The sequence below is a fragment of the Schistocerca serialis genome, chromosome 3 (genome assembly GCF_023864345.2).
Source record: "Schistocerca serialis cubense isolate TAMUIC-IGC-003099 chromosome 3, iqSchSeri2.2, whole genome shotgun sequence".
In the NCBI taxonomy this organism is placed as follows: Eukaryota; Metazoa; Arthropoda; class Insecta; order Orthoptera; family Acrididae; genus Schistocerca; species Schistocerca serialis.
Genome location: NC_064640.1, coordinates 504,578,496 through 504,598,762, shown reverse-complemented (window position 1 = coordinate 504,598,762; position 20,267 = coordinate 504,578,496). Strand labels below are relative to the sequence as shown.

Genomic DNA, 20,267 nt, shown 5'->3' with positions numbered 1-20,267 from the left:
GTGTGCTAAATTAGGAGAACTCTCAGTACTGTACTGGGTAAAGCAAGAATGGAAGCTGAAGTGCCTGTTGATTTCTGTCACGGCTTCTTCGGCCGACGTTAGTTTGATAATTTTCTGACGTTTCGCCAGCACAAGTGGCTGACATGTCAAAGCTTCACCTACATTGCTGGTGGTGGACTGGAGTCAAGCTCGCGACCGCAGATTGTATGTACCCGGCGCTCCAACGTGTAAGGGTTTTTCCGTGGTCATTACCGCTGCGATTCTCCCCTTACTACCTTGGAAGATCGTTCTCTGCACCACGGGAATCCAGGATACGTTCTCATTGAGGCTTTCTTCTTTATTTTTGAAGCTATTGCCATGTTTGTGCCTTTATAAAGCTTCCCCGAACAAGTGGATGGAATAGCTCTTCTCTACAGCAAGAACTCCCGTGTCGGTGAATTTCACTATGTACTCCGTCTCTCACAGCGCGTGATCCGCCAAGACTGATTTCACCACCTGCTCCATCCTGCAATGCCGCTATGTTTGGTGGTCCTGGTGGTCATCGATCATCCAGTCATTCCAACATAGACCTTTTCACATACATGGTATAGGGTTTATTCCGGACATTGCAAGTGGGTCCCTTTTCTCCTTTGCCGATCTGAAACAACCTCTGATCTTCATTGTCTGTTAATAAGTAGTCTTTATGTGGTGTTTGCGCAATACGCGGCCGATTCTGTCCGTCACTCTGGGAATGTGTGGCAAAATGGCCATATGTAACATTTCTTTTTCCGATGTGTCACTTCGCCGAATGTGTGATTCTGTGATACTTACGTAACTGGTGGAGTACTCATTGCTCCTCAGAACGCTTTCCTCGTGTCATCCCTCGTCTGACGTGCTGCGGCTCACGTTAGGGAAGGTATTGGGACCTTTCAGATCACTGGCGCTAGTCTTAAGATTCATCTGAGCAAAGACATTTTGAAATTAACAAAGGATAATAGTTATTTCGAAACTAAAGTTGCGTCTGTTCTGTTATTCGGCGCTGAAGAAACGGAAGAAATTCCGTGTAATGAAGTAACTGTTCTTATGTACGGGACATTTGACTTGTTCGGAACAGAACTGTACACAATACACGATTTATTTTCCGCGCGCCTGGGTTGTCACCGAAAACGGCAGTGCTAGCCTTTTTGCTCCCCCAGCTTTCATTGTAGGCATTTCAATGCTCCCAGAAGGTTCCTTTCAGTTTTGAAATTTTCGTCTAAATCAACGTCTGTGAAAGAAAATACAAAACTTCACTTAACGATGGAATACAGGGCTGGCGAAGATGTTAGACTGTTTTGCCGCATGGGTGCTGCAGTGTCACATCTTCCGCCAAACAATGTTGCTGAAGCGTGATTGGTAATAATGGTGGAAATGCGAAGTGGAGGACGAGTCATGAAATTCTCAGACTGCATGGTCAGTCAATTAACAGAAAACCCTAGTATACCAATTGAAATGTGAAATATTTTTAACCAAGTACAGGACGACGAATGGTGTCTAAGGATGGTATAGGAAACTAAAATCAATAAATCACAATCATCCGAACGTATACTACCCGATAAATAAGCTGAAGGAGGAAGCAGTAAACGAACTCCGTCGAAGGGCCTACCGCCGTGTCATTTTCTGCCAACGGTGTCACTGGATGTGGTATGAAGTGTCGGTACACCACTCTCCCACCCGTTGTCTGTCTAATGACCTGGAGGCTCTACAACTTGGTCAAGCAGCTCTTCAATTGGAAACAAAAGGACGAGTGCACCGCCTTCCGCTCCTCCCACCAAGGTAAAATCCCTGTTAAGTACCGGGAATCGAACCCGGGTCCTTCGCATGGCCGTTGGCCGGTCTGAACACGTAGCTACAGGTAAGGAGTAAACATTGAATGCTATACTTTAAAAAACCGCTGAGTGTGAGTAGGACTCAAGTTCCGAAGGTTCCGTACTAACTTGATAAATATAGACACTTCTTTCGTCTATAGGTTCTGATGAGAGTGCGAGTGTCGAAATGTGTGACAAATTGCCTTATCTTTTGACTGCATTGGGTTAGAAGCTTAATTATTTTTTTTGCACCACCAAGGGATCGTAGAAGTTAGTATTCGACATAAATTTCAATTTGGTACCTCCATCTGTTCCCGAGAAGAAAAAAAAAAGGTCTTAACAGACGGAGGGTGGACCAAGAAAGTTGTTTTAGGGTTCCGTTTTTTCCAATTTGAGTACGGATTTTAAACAGATTCCATTGACCTCACTCCTCAAAATGAAGATTTACAGAACTTGACAGTAAGTTAAACGGCGTAAGAAAATATAACGAGTCGGGGATGTAAGAAGTTGCTTACAATCTCTGCCCTTCTTACAAAGAATTTAGTGAGAAAATTCATAAAATACAGGAAGTTTAATCATTTTCTGAACTAATGTAGAAAGAAAAAAATATAAAAATAAAACGTTTCGACAATTTTTACTAAGTGCATTGTCAGCTGTAAGTCTGGATAAAATGTGTAGATATTACTGTTTCCTTTTACGTCGGAAAATCCACGGCTAAAATACGTATGGTCGGAAATACCACGTTGACGTCATGGATAGCAATGACCACGGTCGGAAAGCCCACGACTTCTTGTCCCCCAATCATAGTGCCTGGCGGATGGCTCTCAGATACTCTAGAAATAATGAAGCTCCCTTATTTTCTACCTTGCTAAACTGTTGAAAAACATTTACGTTCATATAGGCACTCTGAAGGAAAATCCTGCAAATGTGCTTTTTTTTGTTTTCAAGCGCTGATTAACTGGATATTCGTAACGAAATCAGAGAGAGAGAGAGAGAGAGAGAGAGAGAGAGAGAGAGAGAGAGAGAGAGAGAGAGAGGGGGGGGGGGGGAAGCGGGAGTGAAGCCTAGGTTTAAGGAAGCTTGGCTGTTCTCTCTAAGAGACATACAAACGTACTGCATGTTCTACGCTAAAATGAATTTAGTTTTGAAGGTGTTCGCAAACAGTTGTTCATAAACGTATACGTTGGTAGTTTCTCATATTTCCACACAATGAACGTTTTACACAAATTTACGAACGCACACACTGACTGCACTAAGGTTGACAACACACTCAAAATTTACTGTGTACGCTTTTTAGAATAAATTGTGTTTCTCTGACCTGGGAACATTATTTGCAAACATCTTCGAATCGGTTATAGTACTATGTCTATTGCGTCGAACTGTAATGATCTCTAAGGTCGATGAGGATGAATGCTCATTTTAAGACTAAGAGCAACTGTATCCTGGACACAAGAAGCACAGAACTCTCTCCACTTTCAGTAAATCGTCCCGGTGAAATTGTGTATTCTTTTTCAGCGCACATTACTACTTTGAAGTCAGCAGTAACACTAAATGTTCGAATTGTATAGCACCTGTAACGTGACTCATGAACCACAGAGCTAAGATGAGACTGCTGGAATTTTTCGCCATCGGTGGAGTTTGCTGTCAGCCCACGATCGATCAGAAGCCCTCAGGCCGCGAGATCCTTGCCTACGTGGCGATATCCAGCAGCCGCGGGGCTGATAAGTCAGCTTCCATCTCGCCCGCCGTGGCGACCTCTCCACATCCGTGTCAGTAAGACGTGCTGACGTCGCCACCGCACGTGCCCCAAGCATAAAATAAACACTAATTCGGTTTACACAAAGTGCCCCTCGGCAAAATAACCCCTCTAACTTAGGGAATTAAAATCGCTAACATTTAACTATCCGACGGAAGCTTCACACAACGTACCATGTGCGACAATTTCCACTTCTGTCATTTCTGGTACTGCAATCATTTCAGTCGGAAATGGTAAGTAAATGTAACAAAGGTTTGATTAAGTAACGTAGGAAGATAGAAAGGTTAGAGTAATATTTCGTGGAGGTTGCACAAGCCGGAGCATCAGCACAGAACGAATAAAGTTTCGTAGCATATTTGAAGGAACTCTACCAGTACTTACCTGAAGGGAGTTGGAAGATACACTGAAAACATAAATTAGGATCCGCCATATGGCTCTGAGCACTATGGGACTTGACTTTTGAGGTCATCAGTCCCCTAGAACTTAGAACTACTTCAACCTAACTAACCTAAGGACATCACACACATCCATGCCCGAGGCAGGATTCGAACCTGCGACCGTAGCGGTCGCGCGGTTCCAGACTGTAGCGCCTAGAACCGCTCGGCCACTTCGGTCGGCTTAGGTTAAGGAATGCATGAAACTGGTCTGAGTCTTCCTATCAGTTTCCTTACGCAACGAAACAGCGTTGACTAGAAAGTTGTTTCTGAGCTTAAAATCCAATCAATTTTAATTATAAAGGCTTAAATGTTTATTTTTCTTTTTTGAGAGAAATTTTGTGGTAAATTACGTCTGCTTTTGTCGTAATCTGACCTAACTGGAATTTCTGGTTCTGCTCCTGTTAAAAGTTTGGATTAGTTACGGTGCACTAATACCACGTAACTCGAAGTTGTAACGAAGAGCGTTTTCACTTTGGTCCCAGACGTGAGACCCTGGAAATGTCAGCTCTGCAAAGACGTTATCAGCGGCACAATCGTAGACGATCATTCTAAGGACGAAGCGCACGTACGTACTCTTACACCACGCTGTTATTAACCATTTCCTTGGTTGATCACATCCATGTGCGCTATAGATCTCATATTAGCTCCGAGAACCACGGTGCCTCTATGGCTATTTCCAGAAAGGGGTGGAGGAGGGAGGGAGATTTTATGCGTAACTTAGTTTGTTTAGACCTGTAGACGACTGGTTTACTTCAGGCAGAGCGTTTTAGTTCCGGTCGAATGAAGTTGCAGCAGAAGTTCGGCAATTACATGAACGCTGTATTCACGCGCACAAAACACGATTCCTCTGTGACGGCCCTCTGACGGTGGGAGACGTTATATAGGGGACGAAAGGTGGGAGAGGAAGAACTGGATACTGAACCTGAGGAGTACCTCGTCCATCTTTTGGGCAGGTAATTTTGTACATTTACATCCGGTAAGCTGTCTAAAAATCAGTTGTTTTATACGATGGCGCACTATGATAGTTCAATAAGCCTCTCTAGTTCAAAAATACATCAAAATTGGCAACCTTCCATGCACAACAGCCTCCCCCCCTTCCTTTTCTTTAACAAAGAAAAATGCAGCTTCCATTAAAGAAAAAAATATACACGCCCTGTTATTAGATGGACATCCACAATTTGCATACAATTTTTCTGTATGGTTATCACGTTGAAAGCCTAAGGTGTTTTGTGGAGTATTATTCAAAAACGCACATTCATTTTCATTTCTCGACGTAAGAAACATCTGTCGACTCTGCATGAAGTTACCACGTACACGAAACTAGAATAGCGGAAGTGGACGTGAAGCCGTTGAAACCAGCTGCAGGACGTCAATGGTAGGCTGTGACCCTGAACTTTCATGGACATGCTGTCTTTACGTGCGGCGCCATCTGGAGACCTTCAGGCGTTGTCCCCTCCCCCCTCCCCCCCCCCCCTCCCCCACCGAAACAAAGCAACCTTCTTGTGTTCTCATCATGAGCTGCATCGTGTGAAATTTGTTTATCGTTAGGCAATACGTGTATAAGGATTACAAATTACTACACATCAACATTTAAGCAAGGCTCTTCAGCATAAAATAACAAAATTGTGATTTTCCGTCCAGGGATAAGGAACTCTCAGATTTACCAGCCTCTCAACGAAGTTTTATAGCGTAAGACGCCAACTATAATGAATAGAGATGTACGTTCAACCTTACCAAGACTGGGCCTTTAGGGTTTTTGACTACTGAACTCGGACATCTGGGATCGACTCTCGATACCGTGAAGTACCACTGATTTGGCAGGAGACCTAATAGAGAACAACACAGAAATATGAGAAAAGCTCGAAGGTATTGTAATGAAATAAGAAATTCAATTCGATGAAGCATTAGCGATGGTAATACCGACGTGCTGGTCAGGAACTATCACCTCATCGTGTCTGATGTTCAGGCCAAGGTTTTAAATTACTAGCGCCAAGGTGTATATTTTAAAGCTTAAATTAACATTGCTGATTTGCTAAGGAATTCTCTACAAAACAGTGGAATGGCTGTAGATATTCTTCCAGCAGATTATCATCCTGAACACATTATTAAGTTAAACTAGGTTAACGTCCTAATGTTTCAAAACTTGAAGGAAAAATTTTTCCTTTGTGGTGTATGAGTAGACGCTATACAAACAAATGAAATACGATTATACTAATCCATTAAAGGTGTGGTCGTCTGCGTAAATCGTGTAAACGTTACTTTTGTTTCAGTTAGTGTCAACGGCCCATAAACAGATTTAACGGTTCATGGGCAGCAGTCTTAACAGAAAGGTACGCCAAATGGTGAACGTGGAGACTAGCTAAAGGGACGACACAAGCGTCAGTTTGAATTGTTTTCGTATGTATATAAACATACAGTGAAACTAAATTTAAAAAAGGCGAATGACGTTTGAGACTGACATCTAATGTGGGTGTAGTTTGATGCAGTGCTATCCATAAAAGTAGTTGTTAATAATAATAATAATAATAATAATAATAATAATAATAATAATAATAATAATAGCACATGTAGTACTATCTGACCTGTCTAGCATTTTAAGTACCTATTTAGAGGAGTAGTCAATAATTGCATATATAATGGTGCCGAAACTTACTGACCGATTGAAAATATTTTTAAAGGAAATATAGATATTTTAACCGTCAAACAACTTATGTAAACTGAAAGGTGGTGGGGTGGTTCGTGTTGGTTCGTAATCCGCAAGAGTGTTTCACCCTCAGAATTGAGGGTCCGATCACTATTTTGATGAAGATGTGCTTAGGTAATAGTGTACAGAGGTGCTGTGTAGCAGTGCGTTCGTGATACACTAGACAAAGAACATCGCACATCTACATCTACGTCTGTCGTTCCACAAACGATCTTATGGTGGGTCGCGGATTGAACTTTTTGTACCAATGGCAGTTCCCCCCCCCCCCCCCTCTTTGCTGTTCCAGTCGCACGAGGAAAGAAAGACTATTGGTCGGCATCTGTTTTCCACAAATTTCTCAAATCTTTTCGGGGGATACACGCAGGAGGAAGCAATCGTTGGTTCTCTTCGGGGAAAGGAAGGTCACAGAATTTTACATTAAACCGCACAGTGATCTCCAACGCCTCTTACAATTTCTGTAACTGGATTTGATGAGCACCTCCGTGACGCTTTCGCTTTTGTTAAACGAACCGTTGGATAGTAAGAATGCTCTTCTTTGGAACTGCTTTAATACCTGTTTGTTTTACGTGGCAAGGTTTACGACTGACGGGAGCAATATGCAATTATCGGTAGAACAAGGGTTTTGGGAACTGTACTTCCTGAGCATTCTCGTAATGAATCTCAGCTTGGCGCCTGGCTTTAGTAGGAAAGTCAGTCTACTTTAAATCGCTTCTGTTCGCATACTCTCCGTTATTTAGAATGTGACTGTGTCCAGTGCTACTTTCGGCAACCATGTTATACAATAACACAGATTACTGACTATTAAAGTGCATTACATTTATGTGCGTGAAACGTCTCCAAGTAAATACCCTGCAACAATCGTCGGAAAGGTCCAGGCCAGAGAAGAGATAGTTATCGTCTGGTGAATGTTTTCGTGGAATTCCTTGAGAGATGACCATTTTGGAAGGAATGCTGGATCAACCCAAGTATGCATCTAGCCATGGGGACCGCGTCCACCCATATATGTAGTTCTTCCTCGGCGCAATGGGATCTACTAACAGGACCATGCAACGTGTCGTACAGCTCACAGCATACGTGACTGGTTTGAAGAGCACCAGAATAAGTAACGTACTCCCCTGGCCACCCAACTTTTCAGATTTAAACCTAATCGGAAATCTGTGGGACCACCTTACTCGGACTCTTCGCTTCATGGAACCTCAAGCGAGAAATCTACCGCAACTGGCCACGGCAACGGAGTAGGGATGGCTCCACATCCCTGTCAGCGCCTTCACGAACCTTGCTGACTTCTTGCATGTCTCGTGCTACAGAAGGTGGTTATGCAGGCTTTTGGCATTTGGTCGCAATGGGATTGGACAACGCAGATATGCTGACGTGCCATTTGCAACATGACAGCGTGGTTACGGACCGCCACTGACTTCATACTGAAGTACTGTCCTAGTTAATATTTGATACGTAAACTTGCTGAGTAATTCCCTAAGTGCATGATGCACACAGTATCTGATGGAAAGTATCAGCCACCTATTAGTAGACATTAATATGGGCTGTGTTAATCCTATGCCTTTGAGTTGGCGTTTACTCTACTGGGGACGCTTTCAATGAAGCGTCTCAGTGTCTCTGGAGGTATATCATTCCTCCAAAAGAGCCGAAACCACAGAATATAGTGATATTTGACGCTGATGTCTGAAGCGAAGCTGATGTTCTGAATAATCCCATGTGTGTTTTTTTGGGCTCAGGTTAGTACTCTAGGCGGTCCAGTCCATTTCAGCCACGTTATTGCCCACAAACCACTGCCTCGCACACATTATGATTGGGTGCATTGGCATGCTGATACAATCAATCATTGTACACAATCCTTATTGTACACTCTTTTAAAGTTTGTTCATATCCTTCCGCTTATATCATTTTCTTAAGCTCAACAAAGGGGCCGCAGTCCAACCACAGAAAACACTCGCATAACCTACCACCACCTCCTCCGTACTTCACTGTTGGCTTTACGCGTTAATAAGGTAACTGCCTCCAGGCACTCGCCAAACCCAAACCCTTCCATCGTATTGCCGCAAGGTGCAGTATGTTTTGTCTCTACCAATTCGTTTCCAGTCAACCACTGTCCAGTGGTTTCGCTCTTTACACCCCCTGAAGCGTCACTTAGCACTGAACACTGAAATGTTTGGCATGTGAAAAGCTGCTCAAATAATGTATCGTATTCCATAATACCCCTTACACACAGCCACTGCTTTAGTTCACAAGTGATTCCTTCCGCTGATTTCAGGTAACTTTTTTTACAACCACCCTACACAATACTCAACGGTCCCTATCTCTCAGTGTATGCAAAAGATAGGCCTGGTCTTTGATTAGCAGTGAATGTTCCTTCGCGTTTCCACTCCTCTGTCAAATCATGAACGGTCGACTTGAGCAGCTAGAAAGGTAGACATGTCCCTGACAGATTTGTTACTAGATTGACTCCAATCGCTGGTCCACATTTTCATTCACTGAGCATTCCCGACCGATCCATTCTTTTGTTAATGCTTACCTGTTGTCAACAACACACTTCACGCGCCCTTTTATACCGGCGTGTCCGCTTATCCTGACGTCTAGTCATCGATTCTGCATTACATTTGGATGCCCGGCTATTTCTGATCACGCTGTACGCCGATTCAGAAATTATCTTTTCGTCTCATATTTATGAAGGGACATGTGATCTCTGACAATCAACGGTACAGTTCTTAAAATCTTTATCAGTTACAATGCTGGCATATGAGGGTTGTATTCCTTTAGCATGCTGCCTGCTGAGTAAGTGGGCGCTTCCAAGACCGGAACTGCAATTACTAGCCGAAATACGAGAGTAAATGCGTCTGACGGCTCCTTGAAATAACACGGTATATCTGAAGTTACTTCAACGGTTTACTAATGAGAAATGTAGTTCTCCAGTAACCAAAGTCTTTCTTTTCATATGCGAGCACTCTTGCTGATTGATAGGTTCTTAGTGTTGCACGCTAATGAACTGACTCGCAGGATACGGACGCCGGAAGTGACGCCATTTTATCTCTTATCTCGTCTGCGGAAACCCCGTAACGCTACTGCTACAGCAGGAGTTGGCAAACTAATTTCTCTACAATAATCGAGGTTGTATTTTCTCTAACTCATAGGTGTCTAGATAATTGGATAAATGTTAATTTTCTGACATTGTAATGCGTTAGAACCAATATATTAGATGCACGTGCAGCATGACAAATCAATTTCTATTAACACTCGTTACTCGTTGGAATGTCCTTGTTCCGACACAAGACACATTCCTTCAAGTAATCTTTTAACCTGTCTTTTGCCGGCCGGTGTGGCCGTGCGGTTAAAGGCGCTTCAGTCTGGAACCGCGTGACCGCTCCGGTCGCAGGTTCGAATCCTGCCTCGGGCATGGATGTGTGTGATGTCCTTAGGTTAGTTAGGTTTAGTTTAACTAGTTCTAAGTTCTAGGGGACTGATGACCACAGATGTTAAGTCCCATAGTGCTCAGAGCCATTTGAACCATTTTTAACCTGTCTTTATTCAATATGCCTAATAGAAAAGCAGCTGCAGAAACACGTCAAGTCTGATAAACAACTTAGCGTTGTCATAAAGGACTGAAGTGATCTGCCAGCTATGTGCTGTCATTAACTAGAGTGCTGTTTTCTCGTACAGACCAAAAGAGTCTTTCCTAAAACTTGACTTTGATCATACTTTCTATTTCTTAAACTGTTCCAAATTTCCACGATCAACATTAATTATTTGCTTTCAGAGATCCAATTTCCACGTACAGAGTACCCGGATTACTTTCGTGTTTGACACTTTAGATTCGTCTTCGCAGTCGAAGTGTTTTAGAATATCAGTGGGAGGAACTTAGAACGCTTTCCATTTCCGTTCTTCATACACTCCGTTAGAAAAAATCCCTTCTTCGATATTTGTGTTTCTGTACTCAATCCCGTACCTTACTAATGCCTTCCTCACTACCAAGAGGTAATGACGTTCCCCATGAGTTATTCTCTTCCCATACCTCACTCGTGAGAAGCGTTTGTAGTATTTTCTACGTCAAAAATGTGTTTTTATCTGTCTCTCTTCTTCACGGCACCAAAAATGCCAGAAGACATACGCGCTATCTAGTATCAAACTAACGTCGAAGATGCAAATCTTACAGCTCGAGAATGAACAGTAGATAGGATCTGGCAAGGATGGAGAAACGAACCAGCCACTACTTTTGAGAAAACATCTCAGCGGCAACATGAAGTTTAAGTAAGCCAGGAGAGCTTTACATCGGTATTTGAATCTTCCAGTCTGCTTAGCGCTAAGGTGTTGGTCTTGGCAGCTAACAAAAAGGCAATGGTGCCGTTCCAGCCGTTCCAGTCGGATCGCCGCCAAGTACGTCGCACACGACGAAGCCGAACAGGGGCCACTCAGCGGCTCACCGACGGCCTTGCTAGTGACAGCTTCCTACCGGCGCTACACTGCTTCGACCATCCCGGCATTCATCTCAAGTCATTTACTGACAACAAGCAGCCTGTATCTAGTCTGTCATATAGAATCTGAGTACCTCTAATACTATCTGTATGTGGAGGGAGCACTGATGCTCCATAAAAAAGGTGTGATTAAAATTGTGTGTTAATATATCTGTATCTAATTGTAACTTGTGTCGGGAGTTCATCAACGCCGATGCGCATGAAAGTATCGTGTGACACACAAAGCTATAGTAAATTTGTCTGATACTGACAGTCGAACATAGTGTTGTAAGTTATTATGATTTGACAAAGCGAGGTGTGTTACATGTTTCGGAACACAGCGACTGAGATTCTTGTGAGGATTACAGCGAAGTATGGAATAGAAGCAGTAAGCAGTAATTTTGTGTACAAAGGGTTCAAACGATCTGGAAATTAATAAATGTCGAGTTGCAGAGTGGTTCGGAATCGGAATCACGTAAAACCCTATGTTCCCCTGTAACTGGCTGGGTAAGTTAACTTAGAAAAGCGTGTAAAGGGCATACCACCTCTAACAATATCATGACTACTAAATCACTGGGGCTTATCTTTTACACTATGGACGTAAAACAGTGGATGCTTCAACTAATACTGCAGCCCGTCAACCTGCCTTCTTTTTATCTGTAAGTGAAATAAAGGTTCCTTCTATCAACTACATTTCGAGCCCATGAAGGCTCATCTTTATATCGTTGATATTTACCGACATTTCACATTTTTACTCGAGTGTAGCTTGGTTCATTGCGACGTTGTGTAATTCCTGAAGCTGTAACCGTATCACAGTAAACCAAACTATTGCATGCTAGTGTGGAAGACAGCACTTTGACGTTGTTAAACCAAGTGCATCAGTCAAGATATTTCTCTAATCCCACTCTTTTGCGTACCTTCTGTTACGCGCGTAATACGTGGTGTAACTTCCCTACGCATTTATCTCTAGAGCTGCAATATTTACCAACGTTAGTGCAGTTCGGAGGGATGAGAATGAGCGTGTCACACAAAAACGGAACACTCATTTCCAGAGTCTAACGAAGCTATCCTACCCGTTCTGTCAACTAACAACATTTCTGTAGGAAAGTACCTGGCGCTGCCTAGAGCCTTTACCGCAGTAGACATCCATAATATGAAATTTAATAGACTGCACTAGAAGACAAGTGTATGTATCTCAGTCTTAGTCTTCAGAAATAGGAGACTGATGAAATTTTTTTGCCAAAATCGCCTGACCAGTACAATACCAGAAAACTTTCACTTGCGGCCTACCAGCGGCGTGACAGCAGATTTTTTTTTTGCCTCGGTAATGTGTATTAACACCAGTTCTGCTTGTCCTCTGCTAGTTGCCTTCTCCTGTCCGATGCTGCATCCTAGCAGTACCTACTAATTTTACTATGAATTCTTCGCCAATGCTTTTTAAGGTTTCCAATGACGTCATCGGAAACGCAAATGGAGGCCAGTCCATAAACTCTTTGTAGTGTACCGTGACCCGCCTGAAAAGCCTTAGGGCGCTAAGCTGTACACGGGTTTGGGAAACTCACCAATCCCCACTGAAGAGGAAAACAGGATAGATATTTGTCACGTAAGTAGTTCCAAAACTGACTCACTAGATAGGCATCAAATGAACGCCTGTCACTATCTCGACAAATGGAATTTATGAGCACGCTGTGAATGCCTCCAACTCACAAAGCATTAAACGTTGATCGATCTGTTTCGCTTCGAGAGTGGTATTTACACGCATATATGTGCGGATGAATACAAAGAAATGAAGTTTTGGTTCACGTACAGATGACAGTGAGCGCATTAAGTATTGAAATCTACCTCAGAGTGATTAGAACAGATATCGATGTTTACCATGGATTGTTTGGAAGCATCTAGATTTTACCTTAAGCGATTTAGAAGAAACCCCGAAGAAAGAATGATAAGGCGCAAATCTGAAGTCTGCTGCTCTTGATCGGAGGCTCACCCAAGAAGAAACTGCACGAGGCAGACTCGTTGTCAATTGTTTGAAAACTTTTCTTGGACTACTATACAGTTTGGCTCCAGTTCCGATAACAATGGGATTGTGAAATTTTGGCTCATTTTGGGAAGGGGAAGGTGCACTCCTGGGCCTTCAGAATTCGAAAAATTGGAAAAATTCAGAATCTAAAAAATAAAACCAATTTCGCAAAACATTTCTTCTGCCTGCCAAATTCATTTATTACCGAATGTAACTACCCGTTTTCTTCAGTCTTTTTAACCGAGTGCGTTATTTTACAGACAGCACTAAATGTCTGAGGGTCACTGACCTGTCATGTCACCCAGATAGCGAGCACAGCGAACCGAACCGTTCCCTTTCACAACACGACACAACCCGGACCACTCCAATGTTCTTTCACTTCCGAGACCAGGTAGCAGTCGTGGGAAGAACGTCTTAGTCGCGAGTTTTTTTTCACGGAATAACTTTATTATTCTGTTGTTATTCACATGAAGTAACTAGACACAAATTGCCGTCTGTCCAAAAGAAGCTGAAGGTTTCCCTCTAGGATTTGCAGGTGCGTCAATTAGCTGTGTACGAAGTGACGCATTGTTTGTGCACGAGGTGGTGATTTATTGGGTGGAAAGCATAAATTCCGATACAAGAGCTGAAGAACTACGCACGACAACAGTTTCATATCAACAATGGCGGCAACAACAGGAACAGGTTGGAAGGTCGACGGATGTTCATAACACGTTTATCAACCAACGGTAGAAAGGATGGGAAAGGATCATGCATCCACTTGAGAAAGAGACATCGGAGCGACCAGAGACTGAAATTCAACAATTCTGTGTATCATTTATTTATGTAGTTCTATCTATGTTATACGTATTTGAAAATAAAAACACTACTTATTTAGCGTTATTAATTTTTTTTACTTTGTTCGTTTAAGTTGCACGCAAGGTGGACGGTGAAAGATAGTTACAGTTTGAAAATTGCGTTCCCTGACTAATTTGAATATATGTATGTAATTCAACAACATGAACATACAAGATCCATACATGAACATACAAGATCCATACATGAACATACAAGATCCATACATGAACATACTTTAGAGCACTTACAATCTAACCGGTAATTTAAAATTGGAAACAAGGCTACGTCTCACAGGACAGTCTACATTGGAGTAAGTGCTCCGTAGTTTGTAGAACTAGTCACAAAGGATTGACGATATGGAATAACCCGATTTCTGCACGTTGTCTTCACCCTGCAATCCCAGGTACCTTATACCCCTCTCTGCATACAGTTACCTCACGCCTATTGTCTGGAGGGACAATTCTGTGGAGGAGTTTATCCTGCAGTTTTGGTTTCAGACAGTCCCTAGGCGAAGGTAAGAAATTCTGTAACATCAATTTATCTTTTCAGTAAAAATGCGAACTTTGAAACAAATTTGAAATATCACAATAAGAGAATGCCGAAAGGATTTATTTTCCGGAAGGATTGTACGCTTGTCATTGTCTCTATGAAGACTTCTTGTCCTAGGTTCTGTGTTTTCCTTGTCAGTGTGTATGTCGAAAGGTGGTCCTCTGCTCCTTTTGCAGCCAAAGAATCGTATATCGATTTCAGAAATCTTTCTAAGCTTTACAAATATCAGTTTTTTTTTATTCTGACATCTCTCGTGTGGCTTTACGCGAACTGAAGTATCATTTATGGTACGGGTCTCCTGAAACCTGTAGCCTTGCATATTGTTATCCGTATTTATGTAATTCAAAAACGAAAATTATCCATCTGCTCAATCATGAAGCCGAACCGTCAGACGAAAAGACAGAATGTGTTCTATCCCAGAAATAACAGGATCGAACAGTGTGTCGAATAAAGCAATATGTTTTTATCGAATTAGACTTGAGTGACGAGTTCATTAAAACAAATCCTTCGCAATTGCATGGAAATATTGAATTCATTAACGCTCTACAGCTAGTGAATGAACTGAACGTTAACAATGATCCGCGTAAGAAAGGTGTCCAAACTAATCGAGGACCAGAACTAGTTAAAAAAAGAGAAATGCGTATAGGAGTCGCACTCTGAGGGTTCCGTCACAAAATTATATATGTATACGGGCTGACAATCTCGTGTGGCTCAATGGCCTGGTGCATGTCTTCCTCTTGGAATATTCTTCGGCGACTTACGTGTTCCCAACCTGCCCCGTTAGCCTACCGCGGAAAGGGGACCTGCAGTTTAACGTGGAATCCTAACCATGTGTTTCTGACAATTCGTCACATCGCTGAGATGTGAAAGTTAGGTTAAGACGAAGACTGAAAATTCCGTGTCCCGAATGAGATTCGATCACGCGTCCTCTGTTTCGAAGCACGCGATTTGCCTCTAGACTACCAGGCCCGACATTTTTATAGATCGCTCATCTGTACGTTTTGATGGGTGATTCTGGGAGTATCAAAACGTGTGAAATGAGTGGCCGAATCTTGATCGCATTGACTTAGCTTAAATTTTTTTACACCGACAAGTGACCGTAGAACTTACTATCGGACAAATTCCAATTTGATACTTACACACCTCCCTGGGAAAAAGGAGTCCAGTCAGACAGCTGCTTCAGTGTAATATTGACTAGAGCGGCCCAGGAGTACAGCTTCCTCTCTTCCTACGGCGCTTAGATTAAAATGATTTCATTTCTTTGTACAACGGAACCGAACGAGGGGTAGCACAAAGAAAAAATCGAACTTAAAAGAAGAGCCACACTAACACGATACGTACATTCGACACAAACAGTAGTTCTGAAGTCCACCACGCATCTAATTTCTTCTGGTGTAAATTGTTTAAACGCGTGTATCAAAACTAAAAAGTTTGACATGTCCGAACACACAGGACAACACTTGCGCAGAAACAAGCCGGTGTGTCAGAAGTTACGAAAATTGCGGCCAGTATTCTTAAGAGATCTCTCTCTGCCCGCCTGAGGTTACGTGTGACGAAAGTTGCGGTGAAAGGAGTGCTCATTGCCTTGCTCCAGTTATTACAGTCTAGCGAAAGCTAGCGGATGAGCGCGTACAGAGGCCGCATCGTTTGCAGCGTCACGCAGGCCGTTTGCTGCACACCCAGCTGTAAACCTACGGTCGTGTTCCTGATAAGCCGTACGGAATTTGTACACGATTTAAAGCAGTATGGTGTGTTAACACCCCAACGCTACGCCAGTGGATAACTTTATGAAAGTGCTCACTTGTAACTACTCTTGCCAGTGGCATGCTACACTATACAGGGTGTTTTCGTAAGAGCGTGATAAAATGTAACAGGACAGAGGCGGCTCCACTGAACAGCTTGATGGAGGGAACCTCTGTCGCAGAAGCCAGCTTAAGGAGATAATAGGAATAAAATCACATTACTGTTTACTTAATTTAAATGAAGTACAGTTAACTACAAATATCATCACTGAAGCAATGAACGTACCATTTATACTGTATCTTAGAAAATGTGCTGAAACTGACGGCCATTAACCTCAATGTAAGCGTGACATCGGCGGACAAGATTCTGACGCACTCTGACAAATATCCCTGGTGTTTTTCGTATCACAGGCAGCTACAATTCTGGAAACTAATTCCATCTCAGTATCCACTGAGATCTCATATACAAGTGACTTATGATATCCCAATAGGAAATAATCAAGGGGATTTGATCTCGCAGGCCATGGTGTAGTGCCTAAACTTCCAATCCAGCAACCAGGAAATACTTCCTAGTAATCAGTCTTGTCCTCGTTTCCTTGCAGGAATTATAGAATGTACATGTAAATAAACGGCACAGTACGTATAAACTCGTGCGCATGTTTGTTGTAAATAAGCTGGAAAACAGTAATGCTAGACAAATCTGTAGGCAGGTTTACTTTCCTATTTCCTTAAGCTGGTTTCTCCGACACCAGGTTCCCTACCACAAATTGTTCGATGGAGCATTTTGTATTTCCGGTTACATTTTTGCATACTCTTACGGAAAAACCCTGTAGAAAGATTCAAAACGCGACTTCAAGAATGGCTATACTGCTGTTCGTAATTTCCACAATATCTATTGACTGTAGAACCCCTTCTAAGAAGCCACAGCGACTTTTTTCCCCTTCACTATCTAGCAGAGCGCAATCTATTTTTCTTATTACTTGCCCGTACATGGGTCGTTTGATTGTAACAAGATTGTTGACGGTACTAAGGAGCTTTCTGTCCCTCCCTCTGGTGCAGTTGGTAGTAGAGGAACTATGGGATGTAGCAGCTAGTCTGGTTAAAATGTATTAGTGTGAGCGCGGTCGCTATATATACAATGCGCAGAGCAGAGGATTGTCTGAAGTAGTTATATAGTGTTAGGCTGCTCATGTGCCCCTGGTAAGACTACGTGAACTGAACTATGTTTCATATTTTTCGCCATACAGCTGCTCTGTAGCACGGCAGAGTATGGTGGCGAGTTCAATCCCACTGCATGGGATGTGTGGCGCTCCCGCTGGTTTGACTGACTGCCAACGGTAAGGAAGGGAGCAAGTAATTATGGAGGTCGGTAATATTCTGGCATATTCTCATAATTCTCGTAATATTTGTAGGAAGTGGTGTTTTCGTTTCCGTTGTTTCGTAAGAGCAGACTCCAAGACCATTTTACAGATGGCTATGAGAGAAAGAGAAGAGCAACTAAACTCATTGTTTCTGGCGAATTCAGATTATGAAAACATGTTGACTACCAGCTGCTAAAAACAAACCTCGAAAGCAAACCATGTATGACAGTAAATCACGAACAATAAGAAATGTACATCGCACGCTTAATGAGAGCCTGCCACAATTTCGCGGACCACCATATACGCAGTTGTACCCATCTGTTTCCGACAAGTGCAGTTATGCGGAGAGGCATTATAGGCCTGACTTCCACGGTGATCGTATCAACGGCTATGCGGCTTTCTGAAGACTCGCCAGTTTCACGTAACTGTCTCTAGAGCAATTAGAAACCCATTGCTGATCTCCAATTCGAACCTCTGATTTTATTTTCCAAATTTCCAGATCATCCAATCAGTTCAACCAGAAATTTATTTTACTGGGGTGTGTATAAACAGTTCCGTCAGTGAAATCAATTTAGACTGACTGTATTCACAGCTGTTAAGTTTTATTAACGTGTTCCCGCTGGACAAACTTTGCTCTTGCATAGATTTCTCGTTTCACACCACACACTGTTACAAATATATGGATTCACTGCTACAGACAATTAGTTGATGCTTTTAAGAGGGTGATTGAATCTGGCTTGTGATCTTTGATGTACGGAAAGCTGTTACACGATGAAACACATAACACTGTAGAAACTTCATGATTTGTGAATGGACACTTCACTGATTCAGATGCAGTAAATTTTGAGATTTCTACAAACAGAAAAAAATATTTGACACAAATGCTCTACTTCTTTAACGATGAACTAACTTTCTCCTTTTCAGCTGAGTCAGACGAAATTATGTAACTTGCGATGTCTAACTTAGAGAAGTTAGAGTTGGCTGTGCATCACGGACATTCAGATAGTAAAAGCGTTCAAAATGAAAGTAATCATTGCTTGAAGTTGTTACAGTTCTGGTACAAAGTATATGCGTGCGTACGTTCGTTCTATGTGCATTGTATTACTAGGTTAACATATTACCACGAGTTCCGGGCGTCATTTCATCGCCATGTGAAAATTTCTAGACGCTGGCCACATGAAACTACGCGGGATATAGCTAACATTTCACTCCTAGTACACGCGGGTTATTTCCTAATTCACGAAGAACGAAGAATTACCACATTATTTCCTGACCCGCTTGAGATGTCAATTCTATTTTCACCCAAATGATCTGTGAGTAAGACCTCATTGAAAGACATAGTATGTTTTCATACTTATTTTAATTACACTGCCAGCCTAAAACATTGATTTCAAGCTTTAAAATGTGTGAACATTTATCTCATTAGGACAAACCGATCTTTGTTGTTGTCCGAAGAGAATATACACTGGAAGAAAATGATTGCTGCAGTAGAGATTCACGCAAGTAAATTTGCAGCTTTCTCTCCCACTGATAGAGAATAAAGTGTCTCACGGGTATTAGAAGGGAGACGTTAGCTACATATCTATGGAAGTTATTGATAACTAAATTCAGATTAACCTCAAAATGGGTATGTCTCTAAGTCCGTAAGATAAGACATCTTCATTCGACGACAATGGGTGGATCAGAGGATGACACGGAAACATTTTGAAATGTTAGAGTGACACGTGTCCACGGTGAACCTGAAGGCCAGCCATGGGTCATGGGTTGTAGTTACCGTGTGGTGCACATTGGGCAGTGATATACCTAAGGTCAAAACTGAGTGGTACAATGCCATTGATATACAAATGCATACAGTGGGTGAGACTGATCACATTTTCCCGGCAACGCCTGCTGGAGGTAAAGTTAAGTTAGTATATGTCCGTGAGGGGGCTGCAATCCTAGCTACAGAGCTTCATCCACGTTCAGTTGGATTTTGGACTGGGGAGCTAGCTAGACACACTGGACTAGCAACTGCTGGTGATTGATGGCAACTGGCTGAGTGAAGCTTTGCGTTCACTTTTATCTGCTATCGTTGGATAAATATTCGTTCGCGAACTACTTGTCTGAAGTCATGTGGAAGTGTGATATCCCTATGATTAGCGCCCTCTGTGGCGTCAGAGAGTAACTATGGCGGATGGATATAGCTTTCGGCCGAAGTTAATATAATCCCTGTTATATGGAGCCACGCCTGGCCCTGCAGTATGGCGTCGCATGTGCATATAATTGTGTACCGTATCTTATGACTGGCACAGCGCAGCATTTTCGATGGCTATGGAGGTAATATGTATATTAAAGGAACTTGTGTGTTTTATTAAATGAATGGAAATTTACTTGAACTATCACGTCCATTATTCATTAAAGTTTAAGCATTTAACAATTTTTTTTAAAATAATGTGTTAGATCATCAAAATGCTAACATTTTCTCATCCACGAACAACCGGCCACCACACTTTCACTATCGCTGGCCACTAATTTGTAACTTATGTGGCCACACTGGTATATTTAACTGTAGTATCTTGCTTTTCTACGGTCG

At 42.4% G+C, this 20,267-nt stretch overlaps 1 protein-coding gene across 7 annotated transcripts in view; it reads right to left on the bottom strand.

Annotated features, from left to right (window-relative positions):
- Positions 1-20,267, bottom strand: part of LOC126470388 (beta-1,4-glucuronyltransferase 1) — a 323,239-nt gene that overhangs the window by 58,974 nt on the left and 243,998 nt on the right. For 3 of the 7 annotated variants that reach the window (XM_050098226.1, XM_050098227.1, XM_050098228.1), the window contains exon 3: positions 5,754-5,845. The exons of the other annotated variants lie outside the window; for them this stretch is intronic. The gene's annotated coding sequence lies outside the window, so the exon portion shown is untranslated. The remainder of the gene's footprint in view (positions 1-5,753; positions 5,846-20,267) is intronic. 7 annotated transcript variants of the gene reach the window in all.